The 27,517-nt window shown below is 44.0% G+C and overlaps 1 protein-coding gene across 2 annotated transcripts in view; it reads right to left on the reverse strand.

Moving 5' to 3' along the window:
* Nucleotides 1-27,517, reverse strand: part of LOC103025970 (retinoic acid-induced protein 1) — an 84,538-nt gene that overhangs the window by 17,530 nt on the left and 39,491 nt on the right. The gene's annotated exons all lie outside the window — the stretch shown is intronic.

Here is a 27,517-nt window from a genome sequence, read left to right on the forward strand (position 1 = left end):
ATGCCGAAACACGGACTCCTCCGCTAATGTCACCCACAAATCCTCTCTGTCCTCGGCAACCCGGGCCGAGCTCCAGTTAGTCAGTAATGAGTGTCTGTTTTATGGAGGGATGCGGGCACTATAAAGGGAATAGTGTCACCTAGAGACAGTGCAGCAGAGGCTCTTCCGTCTCTGCACTCCAGCACTGGGAGCCTGTCGAGGGACAGCCACCTGGTCCCATCAGATTCTCGCATTACTCATCTGACTAGCGCTCTGTCTGAAGTCACCAAGCCCCTGAGCTCACCACTCCCCTCCAGCAAACAGCACAGCGGACCTCCCAGGAGACCCCGAGCCATCTATTACTGGTTCAGTGGTGCTGCTGTACTTGTTTACACAATGACCCAAATAAGATCGCTTGGGATGCGAGCTTCAGGACCTCAAAGCATGCATAGTGGAAATGTACAAGCAGTGCATTTTTACCATGCTTGATTGTGCTTTTTTCGTGTGAAATGGGAATGCGGAGAAACTTTTTTTTTCTTTTTTCCTTTTTTTTGGCTGCATGTGACGATGCATCAGTGAGTGCGTTGCATATTTTTTTTACTTCAGTTTATATATAAGGGCTGCACAATTTATCATCTGAGCATCGTCATCTCCATTGTCAACGTGCACATTTGCAACAGTCACATCAAAGGGAAGGTAGTTTCAAGCCAAAATAAACCATGAATATCATGCTACAAATTGCTTGATATAAAAGGACATTATGGACTGTTCTCATTTCCCATGACATATCTTCAAAGGACAAATTAGTGGGAATAGTGGGAATTATTTATATTATAATCATTGTATCCAATATTGAGCAGCACTAGTATGTGTGGTTAAATGCAGTGACTTTGGAAAACTGTTTTTTTTTAACAGGACTACATGGATGGTGTGACGGGGATCACTTTACAAATAAGATATTTAATTTTTAACCCATTTTTCCCCTATTTAGATCAATTGCCAATTGTCCCACCCATTTAGCTGCAACTCAGTGGTATATCCTCTGCTGCCACCGCCTGATGCAGCATTGCTAAGTAGCATCACAGCGCGCTCAGAGAACTCAGAGCGACTCGGTTCTGATACATCAGCTCATAGATGCCTCGCGTTAATCGACATCACCTTAGGAGTAATGAAGGGAAAGAGCCTCATCTACCCAGCCAGAGAGACCAAGGCTAATTTTGCTCTCTCAGGGCTCCGGCAGCTGATGGCAAACTACATGAAGACCTTTCTACAATACCATATAACTTGGTCCCTGTTTGCATCTGGCTTTTACATGCATCCTGTTAAGTCCCTTATCCAAATCAGGATGAGGCACCCAGTTTGACCTATAAAACTAGCAATTATTTGTAGTGTGCTCCAGACGGTGGATGGCACTGTCCTGCTCTTGCATTGCATTCATACATGCATACATTGATGATGTGTTCATATACATCCCCTACTACGTTTTAGAATGAATTTAGTATAAGTGATAAAATTGCAATGCACCCTCAGAATGCATTTTATCATGTTCCCACCTGTACTGTGTGCTGGCTAAAAAGCCTACGTGTATTTTTGTCTTATTTTTCAAAGAAAAGCCTATTACAAAACCACATTTCTACAGCATTCATGGTCCTTGACTGGGTTTGAATCGTTTTCTTTTTAAATCACGGTTCTTAACCCTGACTAACATGCAGAATGAGAGAATGTGGTAAAAGCAGGATGCCAACACAGTGGGCTCCAGTGTACCTTCAAAAGGCATGCCCAATGAGACCTTTAGCAGCCAGTGCAGGGCTACGTTTCTGAATAATGCATTGGCTGTACATATAAGAACACGTGTAGGCCTTGATTGTCACGCTCCATGCTAACTAATCTCACACACAGTGCTCCCTTGATCGCATTATCTCTGTATGAACATCCATTAGAATCTATCTTTTCTCTTTCTTGCGCTGGTGGCACAAAAGCTCATCCCATGTTTTTATATCCAAGTTATCCCCCTCACATATGCATGCTAGGGTAGCATAAGAAAATACGGGCCTTTTTATCTGTAGGGCTAAATAGTTACTAAAATTGTGCCATATATATATTTTTGTGACATTTTTGTACACAACTGTTAGCCTTGCTTGGTTTATTTTTCCATTTGCTGTGCTGCTTAATCAGGACATGGACATGCATGGGGTCTTGTCTGTGGCTGTTTTCAGATGTGTTTGGTCTCATTCCTGGATGCTAATTGAAAAAATAGAGCATTTAAAATGCTCTAAAACTAAATTAAACAACAACTACATGCAAAACTGATAGAGAGCTGTGAGTTCTTCTGACCTCATCCCACATTACTACTGACCTCATCCTATGTTGCTACTACAACATTAGCATGTTGGCTACAGGGCTTATTTAACATTGATACCAGTTAGTAAGCCAACCACCCATGTTGCTTGTGAGCAACAATTTAAAATTAGCATGTCAATGGCTGGGCTCATTCAGCATCACTACTACTGTGTTAGCACACTAGTAACTCAGTATCTAAACTTGCATATAAGCTACAAACCTTGTCCCACATCAATACAACTAGTGTTAGAATGGCCCAACTAACCAATAATCAAAATGCTCTGTCTTTATAGCCTCCCCCTGAATGTTTCTGTGACCCCATGCAGATATGGTTAACTAACTTCCTTAGTGTTATGAAAACTGGACCCAGCCTGGTGTGTAGGTGTACTTCGGCATTAGCATGCTGACTACAGGGCTCATCCAGCATTGCATCCACATTGTTAGGACGCCAACCACCCATTTTGCTCATTAGCAATAATTTAAAATGTGGATGTCGATGACTGGGCTCATCCAGCATCACTACTACTAGACTTCTTTCTAAAGCAAATTAAGCATCCCAGCCAAAGACCTCATCCCACATCTCTACTACCACTAGTGTTAGCATGGCCCAACTAACCAATACACAAATTGCTCAGTCTTTAAAGCCTCCCACTGAATGCTTCTGTGACTTCTTGCAGATATGGTTAGCTAACGTCCTTAGTGTTAAGTAAACTGGACCCAACCCAATGTGTAGGCATTCCATGCTGAACCAAGTTAATCTGTCTGACATTGCTACTTCGGCATTAGCAAGCTGGCTACAGGGCTCATCCAGCATTGCATCCACATTGTTAGGATGCCAACCACACATTTTGCTCATTAGCAATTATTTAAAATGTGGATGTCGATGTCTGGGCTCATCCAGCATCACTACTACAGTGTTAGCACATCAGTAACTAGACTTGTTTCTTAACTCTAAAGCAAATTTATCATTCCAGCCCCAGATCCCATCCCACATTACTATTACCACTAGTGTTAGCACGGCCCAACTAACCAATATGAAAATCGTTCAGTCATTGAAGCTTCCCATTGAATGCTTCTGTGACTCCATGCAGATATGGTTAGCCAACTTTCTTAGTGTTAGGAAAACGGGACCCAACACAATGTATAGTCCATATATGTCTGACATTGCTATTTCGGCATTAGCATACCAGCTACAGGGGTCATTAAAATTGCTAGCACATGGTCACTACTACAGTGTTAGCACACCAGTGACTGTGCACTAATGCAAATTTGGCATTCCAGCCACAGACCTCATCCTACATCATTAATACCACCATTTTAGCGTGACCCAAATAACCAATATGCAATTTGCTTAGTCCCCTAAGAATCCCTCTGATTTTTTTTTCTGTGACCCCATGCAGATATGGTTAGCTAACTTTCTTAGTGTTTCTTAGTGTCTAGAAAACTAGACCCAGCCTAGTTTGTAGCATTAGCATGCCGGCTACACGGTTCATCCAACATTTCTACCATATGTTTAGCAAGCCAACTACCCGTATTGCTCATGAGCAATAATTTAAAATTAGCATGTCACTGACTGGGCTCATCCAGCATCACTACTACAGTGTTAGCACACCAGTCACTAGACTTTTTTCTTAACACTAAATTAACACAAATTTAGCATTCTAGCCACAGACCTCATCCCACATCACTACTACCAAAGTGTTAAGATGGCCCAAATCTTCCAGTCTTTAAAACTTCCTATTAAATGCTACTGTGACCCAATGCAGATCAGGCTAGGTAACTTTCTTAGTCTTAAGAAAACTAGATCCACTGGTTTGTAGGCGTTCCAAGTCCATGAACCAGGTCCATGTGGAAAAGACACCATGACGGTTTCTCTCCATGCTCAGAACTGTTCAGCCCTGCAGTGAAAAACCTCTTAGGAAAGACCACACACAAACACACACTCCAGTAGACTTGGCAGCTTCCCTCGTTCCCCTACATATTCATGAACTTGGCATTTTGATGCCATATTCTGTATTGATGTTGACATTATACTTTGAAAATTCTGTAGGAAGGAACTGCAGATATTTTATGAATATGAGTTGTTTTCGAGCAAACATTGCAGCATAAACCAGGTATTATTACTTCATTAAATCATCACTCTGGTGCCTGCTAATATAAGAAAAGCAATTATGGGGAGTATATTCACTATTCGGGATTTGTAATCCAATAAACCAATAAATGAGGTGTTTGGCATTTACCAATCCCTCATAAGGTAGCTGGGGTTAAGGGATTAGTGGGCGTGAGACAACCTGTGGGAATTGAGCCTGCAACCAAAAAGCCTTTGATATAATGAAAAGATAAAAAAAGAAAATACCCAGAGTAGTGACCACTGCATAGGAAAAGATATTACAGACAAGCCAAATGGAATTGGTTATATATAAAATGCAGAAAAAAAGATCAGCCATGGACAATGGGTTTATGACGGGGACAAGGGTCGTGCACAGGGTCAATCCAATTTAAATGCGGCCAGTTGAGAAAATAAATTAAATTGTTCACCTGCAAGATCTGCATTGAAATGAGTGGATAAATAACACCCACTGAAAAAAAAATCATCAACGAGGCTCATCTTTAACTGAATTAACTAAATTAAATTTAGCGACCTCAGTGCTGAAATTACAGACAGTCCAGTCCGTCTGATATACAGCTGCAGATCCTGTATTTAAAGCCTGTGATACTGTAGGTTCTGATGGAGCTAAGAAGCTTGTCTAATGTACAAGGTTTCTGAAGCTATAGAATGACAGTTGGGAAGATGCTAATCGGATTGGACACTTTCGATTGGCCATTCTGCGCAAGGTGCATTTCTCAGAGACATCACTTTGACTGACAGAGCTGCGGCTTTCTATCCTACCTTTCAATGAACAGACCTGCCCAGTGATTCTCAGCAGTCAGGAAGGAATAAGAGGGCGTTCGGCTAGTGGAAGTGTGGAATGGTCCGGAACATTCTGTTCTGCTTTTTTAAGCTTATTTCAAGTCCTGTTGGTCACTTCCATGATTTATCTGCTGCATATGAGAGCTAGTCATTAAAGGAAGCATATTACTGGACACTAGGAAGAAGAGCAAGGCTGCTATTTCTGGTAGTTTAAGTAATATGTTAAAATATGGCCCACTTTTCTCAAATTAATCACAATTGTTCAGTACGTGAATTGGGTTCTGTAATTTTAGACTTTAGATTTCTAAAGGACTGCACCTTGGTGTGTATTTCAGTAGGACTTGACTTGAATGATATGAATTCTGTTTTATGCAGTATTGATGCTCAACATAAAGCAGAAATCAGGGAGGAAGTGACCCTGCAGTTAAGATATATGGATATATTAAATTTCCCATTGCTTGCATTCATCCAAATCATTAGTCATAATAAAAACTGGGCTTTAAAAAATAACATTTGGAAGGCCAATTACTCAATTCCCATTTATATGAACTCCCCCATCACCAGCAATGCCTGTAGCAGCATCAATGGGTGGCCAGTATAGTCAGAGGAAAGTGCAGCAACCTAGCTCTAATACATTAGCTAACAGACGCCTCTGGAAGTGATGTGGGGAGAGAGTTCTTCTACCCACTCATTCTCTGACTCCGGCTGCTGATGGCAAGCAGTATGACCAGGATTCAAACCAGCAATCCTTTGATCATATTGTCAGAGCCTTAGTCCACTGTTCTACTCAAAGCTAAAATTGGGCTTAATCAAATAACCAAACGGGGATGCTATTATGATTTAATCATGTACAATGATTTATAATTAATATTTGTGGATTTGTTTTTAAAGGATCAACTTGACTCTAGTCCTTAATAGGGGTGGGCAATATTATATCGTATACAATATATTGTGACAGAAATATCATGATATTAAAAATCCATATCGTGATAACAGGGCTGTTCTGACCTAAAAGTAGTCTATTATTTACTGTAAAGCTTTAGGTGTATTTATTGTATAATTGTTTTAGTTTGCAGTTTATATGCATGCACTAAATATTCTGCAACATTTTTTGCGGCATTATATTATTTTATGCTATTTTATTTATTTTGCCACATTATGATTATACTGTTATACTCTTATACTATATTCCTGAAATTAATTATTTATTTTTCGGTTTTCCTATATCGCCAAGTATATTGTTATCGCAAAAATACCCTGAAATATCGTGATATTATTTTAGAGCCATATCGCCCACCCCTAGTCCTCAATTCAGTATTACAACCAAAGCCAAATCACAGAAAAGCAATTATGGGGAGTATATTCACTATTCGGGATTTGTATTTATTTAGCATTTATTATTAAGTATTTACTTGCTTATTGCTTTAAACTAAGCATGACTTCATGCATGCGTTTTCTGTCTAAATAAGATAATAAAATACAATAAATTTAAAACAAAATTGATTTTTTTTTTTCAAAATTACTCTGAATAACATTTATTTACAATATCTTTATCTCTAATAAACATTAAGGATCTTCTAGTTGAGATGCATGATTTGATATGGAAAAAAAAATACTAATAAATGCAGTGCTGCGATAAGACATATAAGACACGCCCATATTGTCCAGTCAAGCAATATCAATCAATCAAGCACGAAACTGGTACATTTAATTGTAGCAGTCCAAACACTGTGGGTACTGTCCGGGTGGCTCCTGCCATTAGGGGGGATTTGGAGAGTGGGCTTTAAATGTCGAGCCCCGGCGCTGTCGGCATGACGACGCTGAGCGAAGCAAGCGTGCTGCCCTGCCCTCCCTGCTGCGAGGAGCCTGCTGCATGTTTCATCAGCGCCAGCCGTGCCCCGGGCACTGCGCCTCGGGGGCTGCCACCGCTGTGCCAACACACAGATAGAGGGAGAGGGGACTGGGGCAGGCATGGCCAGAGTCCACCTGCCTCTTCCACTCCAATTCCAATTGCGTTCGAAAAGAAGTAAGAGAGACAGAAACGAAATGCGAGTGTGTCGAGGTGTGTGTGCATTAGTGGGTGTGTCTGTGTGTGTCTGTGTGTGTGTGTGCGAAAAGTCTCCAGCTGCACCCAAAGCACCCTAATACCTGAATCAGTCTAAAACGCATGTTCGAGGCAGGGAGACGGAGCTTAAGCAGCTTTTGGCGACAGCGCCATAGACTGAGGAGAGATAAATGCAGTCTGCTGATCACATCCAGCACAGAGTCCTAATACCTCCTGTTTCTCTGAGCCTGAGGAAGCTGAGGACGACCTGGCTACCCTGGCAACAACGGAGACGACTCTGCATATGTAATCAAAAGCTATTTACATATGTGTTCCTGAATTAACTACTCTTTTTATTTATTTTCTTACCATTCCTATTAGACTAAGGTTCATTTCAAAATGCACCTTTTCTTTCTAGACTTAAGAGATGATAGACAGCAGTGCTGCTGGAGGTTTTAAACAGTTCAGTGTCACTGCTGGACTGAGAATTGTCCACCAACTTTAGAATTGTCCTGTGGGCAGCATCTTGTGGGCACTGATGAATGACTTTACATCTACAAGGTGGAGCAGCTAAGTAAGAGTGTCTAATAAAGTAGACAGTGAGTGGTTACAGTGTTTAAAAACTCCAGCAGCAGTGCTGTGTCTGATCCACTTGTACAGACAGCACAACACAAACCAACACCTCATACACCACCATTATGCCAGTGCAGTCACTGCAGTACTGAGAGTGATCCCCTACGTAAATAGTAGTTGATCTGTGGTGGTCCTGTGAAAGGAGAATAGTAAAGTATGCAGAGAAGCAGATACAGGACTGGCAATATCTTGCTTTGTGACTCATGATGACCAAATTTCAATGTACCCGTTGAACCCTACGTCTTTATTTTAGCAATAGATAGGGTTCTTGAAGGGTTGTCACATTTCTTAAGGGGGAGAATTTCCACCAACTTGTAACTCGGTTCCAAAAAGAAGGGTAACACTCAAAAACAAAGGTAAGGGTACAAATGGTTAGGTAGAATTTCCTATCATATCATATTTCAATGATAAATGGGAAGCTGACCTAGACTCAAACCAGCAAAGAAGCCCCAAACCATGATACTGCCACCCCCATGCTTAACAGTTAGGATGAGGTTCTTGTCTTTTAATTCAATTTCGATTTTGCACAGAAAATTGAAACTTAATATGGAAGACAAAAACAAACCTGAATAAAATCTAAAAAATATATATAAAAATGAGAAAAACCCTCCCATTTCTCTGAGCCTGAGGAAGCTGCAGATGACCTGGCTAGCCTGGCTACCCTGGCAACAACAGAGATGACTCCATGTACGTAACCAAGAGCTTTGAAACTATATTGGGAATGTCAAATCTCTATTTATGTGAGGGATAGCGAGAAAAAGAAGACAAAAGACACAGGAAATAACAGTGAGAGAAAAAAGTAGAGAAAGACAGGTAGAGAGTGTAAGACTGACAGAGAAAAAAGGTGGTGATGAAGGAAGGAAAAAAGAGTGTGAGAGAGAGAGAAAGAGAGAGAGAAAGAGAGAACGGGAGAAAAAGAGAAGATAAGTAGGTAGAATGAGTGAACATTCAAGAGAGAGAGACAGCAAAAGCAGAGAAATAAGAAAGAAAACTGTGGGAAACTGTGAGACACATATTTAGACAGTAAGTAACAGAGAGAGTGAGCAAGAAACAAAGGTAAAGATAAAATAAGACGGAGTCTTATTTTAAATGAGAGTGCGAGAGAGACAAATAAGGAGAAAGACACAAAAATGACAGAGAGAGAGTGTGAAAGAGAAAGAAAGAAGAAAGAGAGAGAGAGAGAGAGAGAGAGAGAGAGAGCAAGACAAAAGGGGAAACAGCAAGAGAGGTAGATAGAAAAAAAGAGAGGGAGTCAGCATGAGAGTCAAAGATGGAAAAAATATGGAGAAGCACTTGAAAATAAGAGAGAGAGAGAGAGAGAGTGAACAGGTGAGAGAAAGAAGGAGGAAAAGAATGAGAAATGAGAGTGTGAGAGAGTAAATAAGGAGATGAAAAAGATAGAGAAAAAAGAAAAACGGGAGTGCGAGGGGTCGGCAAATTGGGGCAGGAGGCTGATTGATATTCTAGTGCACGAGGGGAGCAGGGAGCTATAGAGCAATGAAGAGAGAGAGCAAGAGAGAGAGAGAGAGAGAGAGAGGGAGAACGAGAGCGAGCGAGGGGGATAGGGATGTTAGTATCTCTGCAGCAGGTGAGGCTGCTATGCTCTTGTCTCTTGGCAGGGGCGTAGCAGCAAATTCTGGGCCCTGTACACCCTCTATGTTAATGGGCCCCTATCCATGCCAGTAAACAAAGGAAAGTGAGCGAAAAAAAAATCAGGATTTTCATGGGCCCCTCTCCCTACTCGGGCCCTGGGTAGTCAGGTCCACTTTTCCCCCCACTACCACGCCCATGTCTCTTGGTGATGTGCTCTACTGAAGCAGAGGCCCCTCTTTGATCTTCTTTTCACCCGCTCTCTCATCTTGTTCTCCGCTTTGTCTCCTGCTTTCCCTCTCTCTCTCTCTCTCTCTCTCTCTCTCTGTGTTTCCCTCGCTCTTTGCAGGGGTGCACCAGCTGTGCCTGTCCGTTCTTCAGCTGATTGCACCTTGCTCTCTCTCTCCCACCACGTTTTCTGTCCCTGAGATCGCTTACATTGATCTCCCGGAATGGAACGAGAAGTCTCGGATGCTGCCTGTTCAGAGGGATTATTTGCTTTGAGACAGACTTCATCAATAACGGCGGTACAAAAGGCGCAATGACATTACTGGCCCGAAATGCTATATGCCTTGCTGCGCTCAATAAGGGCACCGTCATTTATTTCTCCCAGTGTGGCTCGCCGCTCTACTTTCTTCTCCTTCTTTTCCTTTCCCCCTCTACTTCAGATCTCCAATTGATGAAGCAGAGGGGTCGCTTTGTTCCGTCTCTCTCCGAGAGGCATCGTGTCGTTTCTTCTTGCTTTCTCTTTCTTCCACTGCCCTTCTCTCTTTCACATGAACTTAAAATCTTACTTTCTGCACATTCCACTCATATCCCTCCCTGACTGGCCTGCTTTTCATTCCTCCTTTTTGGTCCACTTTAACAACAAACTAACCTTTTACCTCAAAGCAGGGTAAAAAAAAAAAAAAACAGCAGACAGTGACCTTGGGAGTGTCAGATGTAGCCCACCAACACCAGCCTTGAGCTAGAAATGTGACTACAGAGCAGCAAGATATTCTCCCAGTGCTTCCCAGAGTTTGACACTGACATTCCAAAATGTTTCATTTGTCCTGTTCTAAACATTTCTTAGTGGACTTTGGGTCAGTGTCTTGTTGCATGACCCACTTACATCAAGGCTTCAGGTCACAGAGAGGTTCGTTCATCAATATGGCAAGATGCCCTGGGCTCAAATTAGCAAAGCAGTACCAAACCATTACACTACCACCCCCATGCTTAACAGCTAGAATGAGGTTCTTATTTCGGAATGCAGTGTTTGGATTTTTACAGTGGATTGACAGAGAACAAATCCTTTATAAGTAAGAGCTTAAATTACTTAGAAATCTCAATATTGTAGAACTTCACTAATAAAATGTAAATGTAAAAACTAGAATGTTTTTGTGTAAATAATATTCAATTGGCTTCTCTTCGTCAAGTCTCAGGAAGTTCTGAGCACATTTTAAGACATACCAATTTTTAGGGATCACAAATTGTAAGGTTCCATTCTATGTGATATTATACAACTGTGGTACAGTATATGCAGTTTATTTATGTCTGCTTTTGCCCTCTGTCATAATCACCAGGAGTTCAGTCATGGAAAGATGTGGCAGATGCTGTCATGTCGCTTGATGTGCGCCTGGCTGCCGAAAAGCTGTGCTGCTCTAAATTCATTCGTCAGAGGACTTCACCAGCCACGGATTCTCTGCACTGGGATCTGACATTGGGTTCTTGTGATTCGAGCCTCTGAGAGCTCCCTTCCGTCTGTCGCCTCTGTAGCTGATTTACCAAACAGTGAATTTGGCTCTTGGCTCTTGTTCATGAAGGTTGCTTGGGGCTAAAGCTGAGTTGGCTGGATTTCAAGTCTGCCAAACAGAGAATGCTGGATAAAGGGCGGTACAATGCAATTAGTGGAAGGAGGGATGGCATGGGGCAATCAAAGGGTGGCATATAGCGACAGAGAGAGTTCAGGGAGAGGCATTTCTTTTAGCAGCAGGCTGGGCAATTTACGAGGCTGCAATGGTGCCCCAGGTCTTTCCCAGAAGGTGCCCTTCATGTCCTGGACTCTTCATGTTCTATTCATGTCAAGCTCTGACTCTCTGCCTTATCAACTGCATAGCTGTTACTGGAGGACCAGGCTGGGGAATATTTGCTCTGAAAACCCAGCTTCACTGAGGCAGGCTAACGTTAAAAGCCGCAGATTCACTGATATTGCGCATGAAATCAGAGCGGGCCCCGGGTATACCATGGGGAATGTGTGTGAGAGAGAGACAGCAAGCTAGAGAGAATGAGAAACAGAGAGAAAGAGAGAAGCAGGAATGGAGCTAGGGGTTAGCAAAAGGGATGAGGATTGTTATTTCAAAGCAGGTCTTTCATCGATTTTTCCCTTTCTATCTCCTTCACTTGCCGCTGAAATAACAGTGCCGCTCGGACGAACCTCCTAATGTAATTAGTAAGCCCCCTTTAATTGCTTTTGTTTGGAGGCTCTCGGACAGGAGGGAACACAGGTCAGTCAATCATCTTCTTGCGACTGCAAGCCACAGCGCATCTCGTGCGATTAGTCAACGATTGCTGAGACAACTTGTGAATTAAGCTGATGCAAATGCTTATGAAAAAAAGGCTGCAAATAAAGGTTGCTGTGGACATGGAGTCTGTAATAGTCCACAGCAGTAGTCCCCAAAGATGACTACATGGACCACTTGCCGCTCCAAGGGTTTGCTCTACATCTGTGCATTATGTAGGTTTAGACGTTTGGACTGACTAAGCTTCTGTGATGACTATGATAGTTTGAAGACCACAATTCTGAAAGACTGCAAGGACACTTTGGCTACATATTGTGAATGGCTACTTTTGCTTCCCTGCAACACAAAAATCAAATGAAGATGCATTTGTTAGGAGCTCTGAGTGGCCCAGCAAACTAGCCAGTTCAAATTCCATAAAGACCATGCTGCTTGCCATCAGCAGCTGGAGTCAGAGAGCCTTGCTTAGCATAGGCATCTGCTGGCTGATGTATCAGCGCTGGGTCGCTGCACTTTCCTTTGAATGTGCTGGCTACCCAGTGTTGCTGCATCAATGGCAGTTCAAAAAGAGGTAGTGTCTGGTTACACTACACCCTTCAAGTGTTGGGCGCAATACCAGTGATAGGTGGAGTTCAAATGGCATTCAAATGGTGGAGAAAATGTGATCAGATTTAAAACAAACTAAATTAAGAGATGCAATCGTTAGCTGTAGCCCTACTATCCTGGGAGCCCATCGCTGCTGCGCTCTTTAAGGTCATTCACTCTCAAACAGGGAAGAAATCATACATTCTACAAACCTCCAAACCAGGCAGAAGAGCATAAGAGCCCCTATATCTGGCAGGAGCGGGGGTGGGTTGTGGGTGGCAAAAAGGGGGGCGGGGGAGGACAGGCACTTTGAAAAGCGTCAGCTGATGCGATTGCTCTGTCAGAAATGCTTTTTCTGATGCCCGGAGAGTCAGCGGTTTGGGGGATGAGGCTTAAGACAAAGGGATGCTGGAGCTTTGGCTCATTTATTCCCCAGTCTCTCTCACTCTCACTCTCTCTCTGACTCTCTCTTTCTCTCTCTCTCTCTCTCTGACTCTCTCTTTCACTTTCTTTCTCACTCTCTACCACCCCTCCCTACCTGCTGTCTGTTGTAGAGACCCGCTGGGTACAGCGACAGTGCGAGAAAGAGAGAGAGAGAGTTAGAGAGAGAGGAAGAGAGGGAAAAGGAGAGTGTGGACAGGGATGGGCGAGTGTGTGAATGTGTCGGTGGAGCGCAGCCAAGCCAGAAGAGGTAGACGGGGGAATGGGGAGCCTTTGTTCTCAGTTGATGAAGAAGAAGAAAAAAAAGAAGAGCCGTACCAGATCCCGGCTCGCGGGTCGTACTCGGACACGACATCGGTGCGCATCAGAAGCCGAGCGGCGCACGGTGCAGCGTGATTAGATTAAACCCAGGGCCCAAATGACTCGGCTCGCCCTAATTAAACTTTAATCTCCAATACCACACAGATTACCTGCAATGTAATTGAGCGGGGAGCAGTGATTTAAGGAGGGCTCGCTTTATGTGTGTGCGCTAGTGTACGTGGGAGTGAGAGACAGAGGGAGAAAGGAAGGATGCAGGGTTGGCTGAAGGTCATGTCTCCCTCCAGGCGAAATGTCTCTTTTTCTCCTTTTCTCCATTTTTTTTCGTCCCCCTTTTATGGATAGAGGACGATGGCGGTATCTGTGCCTGTCCAAAAGTGGAGCAGTCAGCTGCAGAGCTCCAGCTACGGACGCTGTCCGATTCAATGTCCCCTACAGGCTGGTGAAGTCCACACAATTGCAGTCTAGTCTCTAGTCAACTGCCTCACTACAGTCCCCCCGCCTCCCTCACAACTGTCAGATTCTGTCCCTCCAGCTTCTTCCCCCTTCAGCTTCTGCCTCTGCCAGGACGAGCCTCGTTCTTCTTTATTTCAAAAACCGACTACCATATTTCCTGTGTGCAAGTGTGCAGGAGTGAGTAGGAGTGTGTCAGTGTGTGCATGTGTGAATGTGTGTGTGTGTGCACAACTGCATTCAGAAATGTGATCGATGGGGCAAATTCAGAGATAGGACAGCAGGTGTCTGCTCCCTCCCCCTATTTCATGCCACAGTCCAGAAGGTGATGGGCGATATGAGAGATGCCATTATCTCAGAGCCTGCCGTTGTCCTTTATGTGCAAAAAAGGAAAAAAAAAAAAAAGGCTCATCGCTATGAAGATGGACTCCAGCTGGATGATTGCAGAGTCATAAAAACCTAAAATCACAGTGGGTCAACAGCACTGTATGTGCAGAACACACCTCCCCACCTTAAAGCCCAATGGGGAATCTTTAGAGCCATCAAGGCTTTCAGAGAATATCTAATGACCTCTGGGAATTCAAATATGCATTTGTATTTTTTTTTTCCATTGCTATTTAACAGACTAATGCTTGAACTTGAACTCTGTGGATTATTGGTCAAAATTGGTCTTTCAATGAAGCCTACTAAGGATAGAGTCCCTGAATTGGTCCAAGTCCAAGATCCATCATTAAGTGTAAATATGAGCTGCTTCCCAAAACCAATGGCTTCCCGACAGTTTTCCAACTACCTATTTTTCATCCTCCCCAAAACTATCTCTTCAAGTGTGTTTCTGTGTATGTTCTGCATGACCGGTGGTGTTGATGGCTGCCTGGGGGTCAGCATTCCCTTCAGGCTTCTGGCCGTCCACCCTTCGGATGGCTGAGCAAGTGGACAAGGCCAGCTGAGCCTCTTCAGAGTCAGAGTGTGTGTAGCCCTGTCCACTATAGATCGTTACACACCAGGAACGTTCACAATCAGCTCCTGCCTCACACCTTTACACGTTCACTGAAGGTGTTAAAGCCCTGCAAAACAATCGTCTCCTCTTCTCAGCTGATTTGCATGGGAGAGGGAAGAGGAGGAAAAGGCGCCAGTATAGGATGTGCTGAATTCTGCTGGTGTTTATGGCTGTTTAAATGATCGACTCACAAAGCAAACGCATTATCTACAAGCAGCACACACACAGTTGTTCCAAATCTGGTAAACACGGGCGCCGGCGTCCTCGGAGATTAAACGTCGGAAGCGGCGGAAACCCGTGAGCGCTGGGCCGCTTCGCCACGCAGCGTCACCCCAAGCGCACTGCTCGCATGCCCAGTCTGACAGCTTGGGGCTTTGTGATGGGAGAGCATTGTCTCTTCACGTAAGCAATATGGTGAGAAAAGAGACGGGCAAAAGAGAGCTAGGCAGGCGGAGGGGGTGGAGGGGGCGAACAAAGCTGTGTTGACCTAAAATTCAAAATCTCTAAGCAAAAAATTTTGCAATTGTTGTTGCTACAGTTATTATTATTTTTACACTAGAACTTGTACAAATTGTACAAAAAGTATGATGGCTGGGTAGTAATCTATCAAGCCATATCTGGTGCCAGTTGTAATATTTTGTACCGTTTAATCAGTTTTATTCTTTTATTGCTTGACATACAATGAATGTACAGCAACAAACTTTTGTTATGTCTATGCCAAGCGTTACCCCACTACCTAATACTACCTACACAACCCTATACTTAGTGCACATGTTCAATTCAGCTTATATTAAGCAATGGGGATTCTTTTATCAGATATTTATGCTTAGCTGGTAAGAGAAAACGAATGACCATAAGTAAGTATGGTCCAAATATGACACAGCATTTTAAAGGGTTCTTTCTACTTCTGAAATGCCTGAAACTCACCTAAAGCTCCTCTGAAAAGTGGCTCTACACCACTCTCTCAGAACTGTCTGGTGCATTTGTACTCCCAGATGTGTAGCTAGGTGGATATTTTTACTGTGGCTACTGTTACAGTGGATGGAAACATGACTAATTGCACACTTTGTCCACTGTAAAACAATTAAATTGAGACCTAGTTTATGAACGAGTGGTTTTGCTATCTCCTACTAGATTAAATCTTTTTCAAATGATTTAAAACCCTTTATATATCTCTACAAAACTTGATGATTGGTGAAATGTATTTGTCCAAGATATTCCACAATCAGCTGAGAAGAATATTATTGAAAATATAAAGCATCTATGAAGTGTTGCTAAGTGTTGAGTTGCGTAATGCCTACTAAACTGAAGTGTTCTAAGCCTGCTGTTGGAGCTCCAAAAGGTGACCTGGACATGAAAACATTCCATCAAACTTTATGCCCAGGTTACTGGGAAAATCCACCAGGATGATTTTATGGCTTTGCAGTTTTTGTCTGTCAAATGGCACTGGATCTTCTGAACTGGCAGCAGACAATGAGTCAAAAATCAGGTTTAGTGTTTTGCTTTAGCCAGCCTTTATACTCCCTATAGTACTCTTCATTAGGTTAGCATCATTTAAAAAAGAGCACTGTTGGGTCTGATAGATTTGACCTTGTGTATCAGGATCATCTGGTATAAACCCAAAACAAGACTTTGACTTCCTAATGTGCACATGACAACATGCTACCTGATCCAGGTTACTTTAGGATACTCCAGATACTGAGGGGGCATTACCAGTACAGTAACATAAGAGTTCATGCTGAGTACTCTACATATAACAAGTGCACATTATCTTTGGGCTTGCAGTCGTTTGAGGACTGTTTTCTGGCCTGGATCTCCGAAACAGAAGGTGAGGAGCGGCTCGGCGGCGCTCTGAGGGGAACGTTTGGGGCTTTCGGCGCCGCCTGGCACTTTGCCCCCCAGTGGGCTGGCTGGTACCAACCAGGATGGCTGTCGCCGACGGCATGCCGAGGAGAGCGGCGCGGCGCAACACCTGCTGCAGCGGTGCGTCTGGATCGGGGAGTCAGGTGCACACGTCACAAATGACTGATTTGAACCTGAAACTGCAACCCCATCAACCACCCTCAACCCCGTCCCTCCCCCCCAACTGGGACATTTGCATAAGACGCTTCATTTGCATGCATATGAGATGAAAGAAAGGACTGGCGTGTGCGCGATTGACGTTGTTCACAACTGAGGGGGTGGGGGGGGAGCCGGGTTCCTTGGAGCCTTGCTCTTTTCTTCCGCAGCTCAGGGTTTGATCTCTTCCGTGACCGTATAGGCAGCGCTTTGGAGAGCTGCGGAGAGACCACCATTAAAATTCTCTCTACCTCTTCTCCTCGTCTCTGCATAAGAGAGAGGTGTTGACAGAGAGAAGTGTATGTGAGAGAGAGTGTGTGTGTGTGTGTAAGTGGATAAGAAAGAGTGTGTGTGTGTGTGTGTATATGTATGTGTGTGTCTATTCCAGCTGGCTGTGCCGGGGCTGTTCAACTGCAATCCCTCAGTTCAAACGCATTGATTCGCTCTGAAGCTTCGACTCCCCCCCTCCCCCCTGCAGGCTCGGCCACAACACCTCCACGGCTCGGCACACACAAACAAACGCCTGCACATACATACACACACACAAACATACACAAACACACACATATGCTCACAAAGGCATGTATGAACAAATGCACACGGACACACACACTCACAGACCCTCCTCTTCCACCTCCCACGCACCTCCATGAGCAACCACGGACAGTCAAACACACTTCAAGGTGGTGCAGACTTTGGGCATAAACAGGGTGGTTCTGAGAAAAAGTCTCTTAGGGTGTTTTCACACCTGCACTTTTTGGTCTGGTTGAATCAGACTCTGGTTTGTTTTCAAATTTGATGTGATTCGTTTGGGCAGGTGTGAATACAGTAATCACACCCAGATCAGATGAGGAATAAAACAAGTGCACCGAGACTCCAAGTCTTAGAAATGGCATTTAGTTCTAAGGCATTCTAAAAGTGTTTCATACCTGGAAGTCCAGACCAGAGTCTTAACCTAGGTTCATAAGTTTGTTTTTTAGATTGTGTTCCTGCGTTTGGTTGTAAAGTTAGTTTCGGTTTCACACTGCAGTTCACCAACTGAGTGCAATAAAGGAATTTGCTATGTATTTTCGTCATCATCACCTTATCATCTATATCTACTGTATGTCTAAGGCTCGCTATACTTGATGTTGATTGGTTTGTAGAATGTTGTATGAGGAGTTTCATGAGTTACCGTTTTTTAAGGTGTAGTGCCAGAAAATGACTCACATGCGTCACACAGCAGAATGAATGAGTGTAACAGATTACCCACAGATTCCTTTCGTTTCTGTGTGTATCAATAAGGTTTAATAGTTTCTACAGTTACAGTAGATATAGGAACCAGTAGTGTAAGCTTTAACATCCATACTGCTGTGTAACAGGTGCAGGGTGCGGGTGAATAAGAGTTTGGTAGATTTCGGCACGACATAAGTGTTTTTCTTCTTCTATTGTTTAATGGCTGACAAAAGTCTGAAAGTCCAAACAATCCAAATATAAAAAATAGTGCTTTTACACTGCAAACAAACCAAATCAAGGTTTAATTGATCTAAACTGACCAAATATTATTGATTTTGTAGTCTGGACCACATATGGTGGTACCTTCAACACCAATTATTTTGATTTGGACTCAACTAAAGAGTTCAGACCAAAGGACCAACATTTGGTCCAAACTAAAGAGATCAGAGTTTCAGATAATTTAAACCACGGACCAGCTAGGTAGGTAAAATAAAGTGAAAGCACCCTTAAACACACACATAGGAAAGTTCTAGGGTACAGCTATTGATCAAACACAGGGTGGTTCTCCTGAAAGGTCTGTTTGGTACCTCCTTGGCCAGAGCCCAGCGAGGTCTCTGCATCTTCTGCCTGTTTGGATCCATAAATCCTCCTCCTCCTCCTTCTCTGTGTGTTTCCCTTCCCTTTCTCTTTGTTTGATCTCACTGCCCAGCTGACAGCCCACATCAGCCCAAGAATAATAACCTTACAGTTGGACACACAAGCACAAAATACACCCACTCTCTCTCTCTTTCCCTTTCTTTCTCTCTCTTTCACTCTTTTCTCGTTTCTCTCTTCACCCCCCTGCCACACAAATACACACACATCCAAACATACATGCACAAACCTCCCCCTCTGCCTGCGAGCTCTGCAGCCCCGGCTGCTGGAGAGAAACTATTTGTGAGTGTGTCAGTGTGTGTGTGTATGAGTGTGAGTGTTTGAGAATGAGTGCAGAACTCCATCAGTCACACGGGGGCTGTGCTCTGGCGGCAGGAGGCAGTCTCCCCCCTCCCCCTCTCTCCTTTCTCTCTCTCTCTTTTCCTCCCTCACTCCTGCGTTTATTAGCGCCCCATCGCCGCCAAAATCACTCCTCATCTGCGCTCGCCGCAATTAGGCTCCCGCTGCCGTGGGCCGGCGCGCGAGAGCGTGTCATACTGATGCCCTTCTCGCTCTGCATCACACTGCGTGGACACACACACACTTAGAGACATGCACACACATACACACACACAGATAGAGACAGACTGCAGTACCCTCCTCCTCCTCACACACACACCCTACCCCAGACACCCCCCAAACCCCAACCTCATCACACATACACACATCTGCTGCCTCACACACACACACACACACACACACACACATACACACATGCGGAGGCCACAGCACAGCAGCATCAACCGGACTCTCGCTCATTTCACTGGGCAGCGGCGCTAACATGAGCTCCGAGCCACACAATGAGGGTTTACTGTACTCCGGCCTAATGAGCTGCGAGAGAGCCTTCTAAAAGAGAGAGAGAGAGAGAGAGAGAGAGAGAATACAGTTTGCTTGTTCATGCAGTAGAGTGGTGAGAGGGAAAGACAGAGAGAGAGAGAGTGTGTGTGTGTGTGTGAAATAGGGCAACAATGAGAAGCTGGACTGAAGCTCCTGAGGGAGAAACCTGCCGTGAAGCGGACCTGTTATTTTTAGGGGGTGACTCTGACTGTAACCTCACAGAGAGATGGTGCTAGAGAGAGAGAGAGAGAGAGAGAGAGAGAGAGAGAGAGAGAGAGAGAGAGAGAGAGAGAGAGAGAGAGAGATAAAAACAGAACGAGAAAGAAAGAGAGATAGGAAAAAGAGAGAGGGATTTCGTGGAAACTGACAAAGTCCAGGATGCTGAAGAAAAGTTTGCCATTAGCTACCGGAGTCCTGAAAGAGCACAATTGGCCTTGCTCTCTCTGGGTGGGTACAGTAGATGGCACTCTTTCCCCTCATCACTCCTAGGGTGATGTCAATCAGCACAAGGCTGCGTCTGTGAGCTGATATATCAGAACCGAGTCCCTGCGCTTTTCTCCGAGAGCGCTGTGATGATGCTCGACAATGCTGCATCAGCAGCAGTTCAAAAAGAGGTGGAGTCTGACTTCACATGTTTTATAAACTAAAGTTTTAATCATTGAGCCATTGGTATTATTATACATCAATATATGTATCCATTTACATTTTTATGTTTTCTTTTTATGTTTTTTTTTTAAGGATCAAAATAAAAAGTATAAGCAAGAAATTAAAATTAAGAATCAGAAAAAGAGTAAGCGCCCTCTCGCCTCCTCTCAATGGGACACTTATATACCTGGAAAAGGGTGCAACAATGCTCATACGTGTAGTAATCTTCCTATCTTTAGCTACCTGTTCGTGCAAAATATTGCCGAATATGGGAATGAGTTGAGGCCCCCCACTGGAGTTGAGAGCTTTAAGCATATGCCCCTAAAAACAGAAATTGAGAACTTGCATGTACCAGGACAAATATACATGGTGTAAATTAAAAGACACATAATGTACTGAACATTCTGATAAAGATACTGTATTAGTGGGCCGTTGGATGGCCCTTACACAAGGTCTTTATGAAACATACATTTACATCAGAGATCAGGAGTAAAACACTTAAAATTAATATAATGGATGACAAATAATCAAATGGAGGAAAGTCAATTAACCAAGAATAAAATACTGATTGATATGACTGATTGAATGATAATAAGGACTTAATAGTCACTAAGAAAGGACTATTCACAGGTCACAGGACGTTCACAGGGGTAAAAACATAAGAGATAAACGATAGAAAGATGGAAGAAACAAAAAAAAATCAGACTAGAGGGAGAGAGATGTTATTTATGGTAATGTTACCTTTTTCATGCAGGTAAAAGACATTATCTAGCTAGACTAACCCTCTGACCCTACCTTTACATTAACATGCAAAAGCACAACAACTGACCATGCCATCCCTATGGGAGAATACGATTTATATCTGAAATTTGGTGGCAAGACAAAAGCGACATAAAACAAAGAGTTCTAACAACTTCTTCTAACCAAACAAAGACACGATGGTCAGAGGTCCCCAGGTTCTGATCTCTATTTTGTTCATATTTTCTACAGGATGAATCTAAAAAAGGAAACATTCCAATTCTTCTTTTCCTGATGCACATTTATTTGTACATAAAAAGGAAATCTTGATCCTGGAAGAAAAGTAAAGGATGGTTGTCGCTAAATCATGATTACTAATCAGGTCCTCTAATAGAAAATGACTGTTTGCGGGTAGAAGTGGACAATATGATGATATTTTATTATATGTGAATATAATAATAATAATTCCTATTGTATTGACGATATATCTTGTGAATTTAGGGTTAGGCTGTGTCCCATTATATACTGTAGACACAGCCTTGCACCAAAGAGATGTGATGAGAGGCTGTTGAGGAACATAAAGAGAAAGTCAAGGGTCAAAGGATGAGGAAAGACTATATTAATTTCTATATATAGTTTGTTTTATTTGGCTTTGTTGATTTATTTGTTTATCTCTCTCTCTCTCTCTCTCTCTCTCTCTCTCTGCCACGCTGTCTCTCTCCTCCAGTCTCTCCCTCTGTCTCGAGCCAGCTCATCCTCTGTGAGCTCTTCATGTGCGCTGTGGCATTACCGCGCATGCGCTCTGCATCTCTCTCAGCCTCTGTACTACAGCTCTCCATCTGCCCGCTGTCTCGGCTCGCGCTCCGTCTCCTCCCCTTTTATACGGTGCGTATTTTTGGCAGATGACGCCAGCGCCCGGCTCCTCCCCCCTCCCTTCCCCTCCTCCCTTTCCCTCCTCCCCCCAGCACCGCTCGTTCTGTCACCGTAATTGTCGCGTTTATGCCGTTTGCGTGCGCGTGCGAGCGCGGCGCGTCGAATTAAAAGGCCCCGTGCAGCGGCGGGGATCGATTTTCCCTTCCTGTCCTTTTTTCCTCTTTGTTTTGAAGCGGTGGGGGAGGGGGAGTGGGGGTGGAACGGGGATGGGGGGTCGATAACGGCGGCAGCGGCCAAATGCGGGCTGCTCCGCCTCTGCTTTGCGGTGGCTCGGGCGAGCGCGCGCCGCCAGAGATAAACAAGCGTGCTTGCGTCTCCGGGGAGGTAACCATGGCAACCGGCGAGCTCGTTTCGAGGCGCGTGTCCTACAGGCGGTGCGGTAACGGGATTCAAGGCCAGTGTCACCCTCTGTTTTCACTCTCACACTGAGAGAGAGAGAGAGAGAGAGAGAGAGAGACTGAAAGACAGGAACAGGTGAGAGTGAGACTAAGTGGAAAAAAAAAGAAAACAGAGAGAGGGACTGGGAGAAACTAAGATACAGGAAAGAGAGAGATAGAGAACGAGAGAGAGACAGAGAGAGACTGAGAGACAGACCGAGAGAGACTAAAAGACAGGAACAGGTGAGAGAGACTGAGTGAGCAAGAGAGAGAGAGAAAGAGACAGAGGAAGACAGAGACAGAATCTGGTGAGAGAGACTGAGTGAGCTAAGAGAGAAACAGAAAGAGAGAGAAAGAAAGAGGAAGACTGAGAGAGAGACTGAATGAGCAAGTAAGAGAGAGAGAGAGAGAGAGAGAGAACAAATGCAACGCATTGCTGAAGGGGAGAACAGACTGATAGACTTCCATAAAACACCAGTTTTAACAGCGATATACAGACAATCAGAATAGTATATCTACCAATACATTTACTGTAGAAGCACTGCAGTCCCTGTGTTGTTATGCACAGTTAGAAATCCTTATCACAGGTGGGTTTCTACATATACATAAGATGCACATGTCCAATATTATTAAATTAAATGTAGATCATTGTTTTTTTATTTTTTGATATTCATTTTCATATTTAATTGGACCAGCTGTATCTGTTTTATATGCACCTTGGATTTGTTTACACTTACACTAAACATTTTTATCCAGATATAATAATCCTGATACTGTCCTATCAAAGCTTGCCATGAGTTTGATGGCAAGTGTTAAACCTTGCTCACAAGATAACACCTCACATCTTATTCAGGAATGCATGTTTTGTGGCCCTTTCCTGAGGTAACACTTCATGCTCAGTTACTTATGGACTTATGGCTCCAGTTACTCCATGGAGACTAATAGTAGTACTGCACATGTGCACTACTATGTGCATTACTGTCCCTGCTAGATTAAAAAAGTCTACCATCCAAGAGCCAGCATAAAGTATTCCCTCCATAAGACACTGACCAATGGTGAAACCAATGGTGTGCCTGGCAACCGGCAATCCAGCTACTGTCTCCTCCAGCAAGGCAGGTGTTTCTAATAAAGGGGCCGGCGAGTGAAGCGATCTTGGCAGAGACGCAACTGAAAATGGACTGCTAACCGATAACTGTTTTCTGTTCGCTGCCGCATCTGTGCCTTTATATGGTCGGACTCTGTGGCTTAATATGTTCAAATCGGGTTTTGTGCTCTCTCTCTCTTTCTCTTTTTCATTCCCTTTCTCTCTCTGCAATCAATCTCTGCAGAAAAAAGAAAGAGAGAAGCTTTTCTGTGAGTCGACCTGAGAGAGCTGTCAGGGTGATAGCCCGGCCAGCCGCCTAATGGAGAGATGCAGAGCCATCGGAGAGCGCTCCGTCCTCATCAGTGCGAAAATTGAGAGGCAGGACGTATAGAGAGGCGGGGATAGAGAGGAGGGCAGGATAAAGGTCTGGGTTTTGGAGGATGGGGGGAATAGAGTATAGAAAGGCAGAGGAGAAATGAGGTGGATGTATAGAGAGATAGAGAGAGATTGAGAGAGAGAGAGAGAGAGAGAGAGAGAGAGAGAAAGATATTGTAAATTCATGGCTGGTGCTGCAGAACCTGCAATCCTTATCAATGCATCTGTCCATCCGTCTGAGCGGCACGGCCTCATCTCCCCAGTGATCTCTCTCTCTCTCTCCCTCCTCCTCTCCCCCTCTCCAGCCTTTTCTGTCTGGTGCGAGCGAGCAAGCGAGGGGAGGGAGGGAAGGAGAGGGTGACAGTGGATCACTAATACAGCAGACAGCAGCTCAGAGGGAGGCAATAAAGCAGCACACACAGCAGCATCTCCACACACACACACACACACACACTCATCTGAACTGTGGCCTTGATAAAACCCTCCTATAACAGAGATCCTTCTCATTAACACACACACCGAAGCTAGCCCCACCATTATTAGCCTGCCTGAGTCACCCGATCTAAGATCTTTTTTTTTCTTTCCTCCCACAGAAACCAGTATCGCTCTCCGTTCCTATAAAAGACGCTGGAGCAGGGCGAGCGAAAAGGTCTCGCTTAGAATCAGAGATAATAATGTGTGTATTATGACAGGGGATTCACTGTGTGCTCGCCCCGCATAGCAACGGTTACTAGGCTGGACAAGTGTCGCAGAACATCTGCAAAAAAGACGATTCAAGCCCACAAATTGACGTTTGTTAAAACAGTGATTGTGATTGCAGCTCGGCAATTTTGTTTTGATATAGGAGTTTTGTTGCTAAGGCATTGCTAGTTGGTTGCTAAGGTGTTGGTGGGGTGCAGTTGTTGGAAGGTAGTTGAGAAGGCGTTGCTAGTTGCTTGGTTTCTGTGGTATTGCTAGTTTGTTGGTATGGTAATGGAAATGGTTGCTAAGGTGTTGGTAAGCATTTCCTAAGCTGTTACTAAGGGCTCACTGGGTGGTTACTAAGGTGTGGTAATAGTATATTTGTTGGTTGCTAAGGTTTTGCTAGGTGGTCACTAAAGTTTACTATGAGGTTGTCAAGTTGTTTCCTGATAGTTGTTAGAAGGTGGTGATTATGCTAACTGCTCAGTTAATAAGTTGTTTCTAAGGTAATTGGATGCAGCTAAAGAATTGGTGTTGGTTCTTAAGATATTGCCTTTGTATAGCTAGAATCTCGACACGAAAATCGTGCCGTACACCGCGGCTAATACAAGCACAATGCAAAAACACTCTGTCCCAAGTGAAAGTGTCTTTTTAACTGCAGGAGAGATATAGTTAGTGCCCAAAGGTCTCAACTGCTTCCAGAAAATGTAGACATGGTGATATTCTTGAAAAAGAACATGACTGGATCATAGGCAGTTGTAATAATCCCTTATTAGGCCTGTTACAATAATTACCAACAATACCAACAATATCATTTATCGCAATAATTTCTGGGACAACATATTGTTCGTAAAAAACTGTTATCGTGACAGGCCTATCCCTTTGCTTTGCTGTGAAAAAAAAGGTTTTATCTCTATTGCTATATTGCACAAGCATAGTCTTAATATGACTGGTTATGGTTATGCATAGTTAAGTTACAAGAGACAGAAACCATAGGATTAATATGACTGCTTGTGGTTTGCACTTGTTTGCACCATAGAAGTAGTATTTTTATTTTTTATTTATACTGTCTCTATTTTTTTTATAGACTCAATATGTGAGAGAAACCTGTCTGTTGAGTTTGCGTTATTTGACTTTGTCTAATAAAACTCTATTCTCTTTCTTTCTAACTATTTTCTTTAAAATATTTTTTAAATCTTGGGCGTGGAGTGGTCCCACGATCTAATAAATCTGCCACTATGAACTGGAGGTCACAGGTTCGAATCCTGTTCATGTAGTTCTGCCATCAGCTGCTGGTGGCGCCCGGCGGCACGAGGCGTCAGTGAGTAGATGTATCGGAACCGAGTCGCTGCGCTTTCCTCCATGTGTGCTAGCAGCTCAGGCAATGATACAACGGCAGCAGCTTGAAAAAAGAGGTGAACGTGTCGGAGGAGGCATGTGCTCGTCCGCATCCTCCTAGGGTCGCAGACGCCACTGGTGATGGGGATGCATGAAGGGGTGGGACAATTAGACAGCCAAATTGGGAGGAAAAAATTTATATTTTAAAATCTTGTCTTGTCTCGTTCTTGTGAAATGAATGTCTCATCACACCTCTAATAAACAACAATCAACCCTCATTCTCTTTCAGTCGGTAGGGTAGCCCTCCTGTCCCTGTCCCTCTCTCCTTTCCCCTTCCCCAGACCGACCCCCACTCAGGTCCGACGGTCTCTTTCCTACAGATTTGACAGTCAATCCAGACACTGCAAGAGAGTGAGAGAGAGAGAGAGAGAGAAACAGAGAGGGACGAAGGGAGGGGGTGTTTATTGATGTATTTGTGCTGCTAACGTTGATAGGAGCTCGCGCACACTTCCAGGTGTGTGTGTGTGTGTGTAAGGAGTGCAGTCGCAGTGACGGCGGCAGGGATCAGTAATTAACCTTCCCTCGGAGGAGAGGGAACACAAACGCGAAGGCGATAAGCTTCAAACCACCCCCTCCCCAACACACACCCACGCAGAGGCATCACTGCACCGCTGTCTTCCACTGATGAAGTGCACCTGCACGGAATACTAAGGAGCTTGGCTTTATGTCTGCGAGTGCTGCTACAAAAAGCTGCTCCAACTGATCTCAAATCAGCCCTTCGTGTTTTCGTTTCATAGCGGTTGCGCTTTGAATCTGACTGGTTGAGCTGGTCCGGGGTCTGCGGGAGGCAGCAGGAGACTACCCAGAGCATCCCCCTACAGCTTAGCGTGCAGAAAAAAGGAACAACAACAACAACATCAGAGTCGACATGACGCATGACTCATAAGCACTGCACGTGTGTGTGTGTGTGTGCAAGCAAAATGTGTGTGTGTGCTCTAATATGTAAGTGTGTGTGTGTGTAGGACAATGTGCATGGCTAGGCCTGTCTGGAACGGTAGATCAGGTGTCGTGGAGAAAAAGGCGAGTAAAATTCATTAGCTGAGTGCTGAGGGTGGTCTCGGAGGCCGGCTGGCTGGGAGCAGCTCCGCTGCCATGGCCACTACCGCCTGCGCTGATGTGATGGGATTGGGGGAAGAGAGGGAGGGAAAGAGGGAGGGAGGGATAGAGGATGGAGGGAACTCATTTCTCATATAGTGCAGGTTTTCAGAAATTGTTATGCATCTTAACCCTTTCAGACCCTGTGTCTAATACAGTGGACACAATGTATTTTCTTATTTTTAAAATGTTTTGTGGCACATAACATGTTGTTAATCAGAAGAGACTATAAATGAACCAATAAAAGGTTTCATTTAATTTCATTTCATTTATGACATTTTGCTGATGCTCTTATCCAGAGCGACTTAAAAGGTGATTCTTATTACAGAGGTAAAGACCAATGTAGTGTTTGGAGTCTTGCCCAAGGACTCTTATTGGTCTATAGCACAGCATATACAACCAGAGTGGTTCCCAAATGAGGGAGAGGCTCACTGGCAGGTAGTGCGCCACACCACACCACACCACACCAACAAAGTTTATAAGCCAATAAAACAATAGCTTAGCCCTGCCCACTGCACTGAAACAAAAAAAAAACAGCACTAGAGCCAAAGAGGCAAATTAAAAGAGCTAAGTTTTACTAATTGTATGTGATTTTTAATCAC

Source organism: Astyanax mexicanus, chromosome 19, assembly GCF_023375975.1.
Source record: "Astyanax mexicanus isolate ESR-SI-001 chromosome 19, AstMex3_surface, whole genome shotgun sequence".
NCBI lineage: Eukaryota > Metazoa > Chordata > Actinopteri > Characiformes > Acestrorhamphidae > Astyanax > Astyanax mexicanus.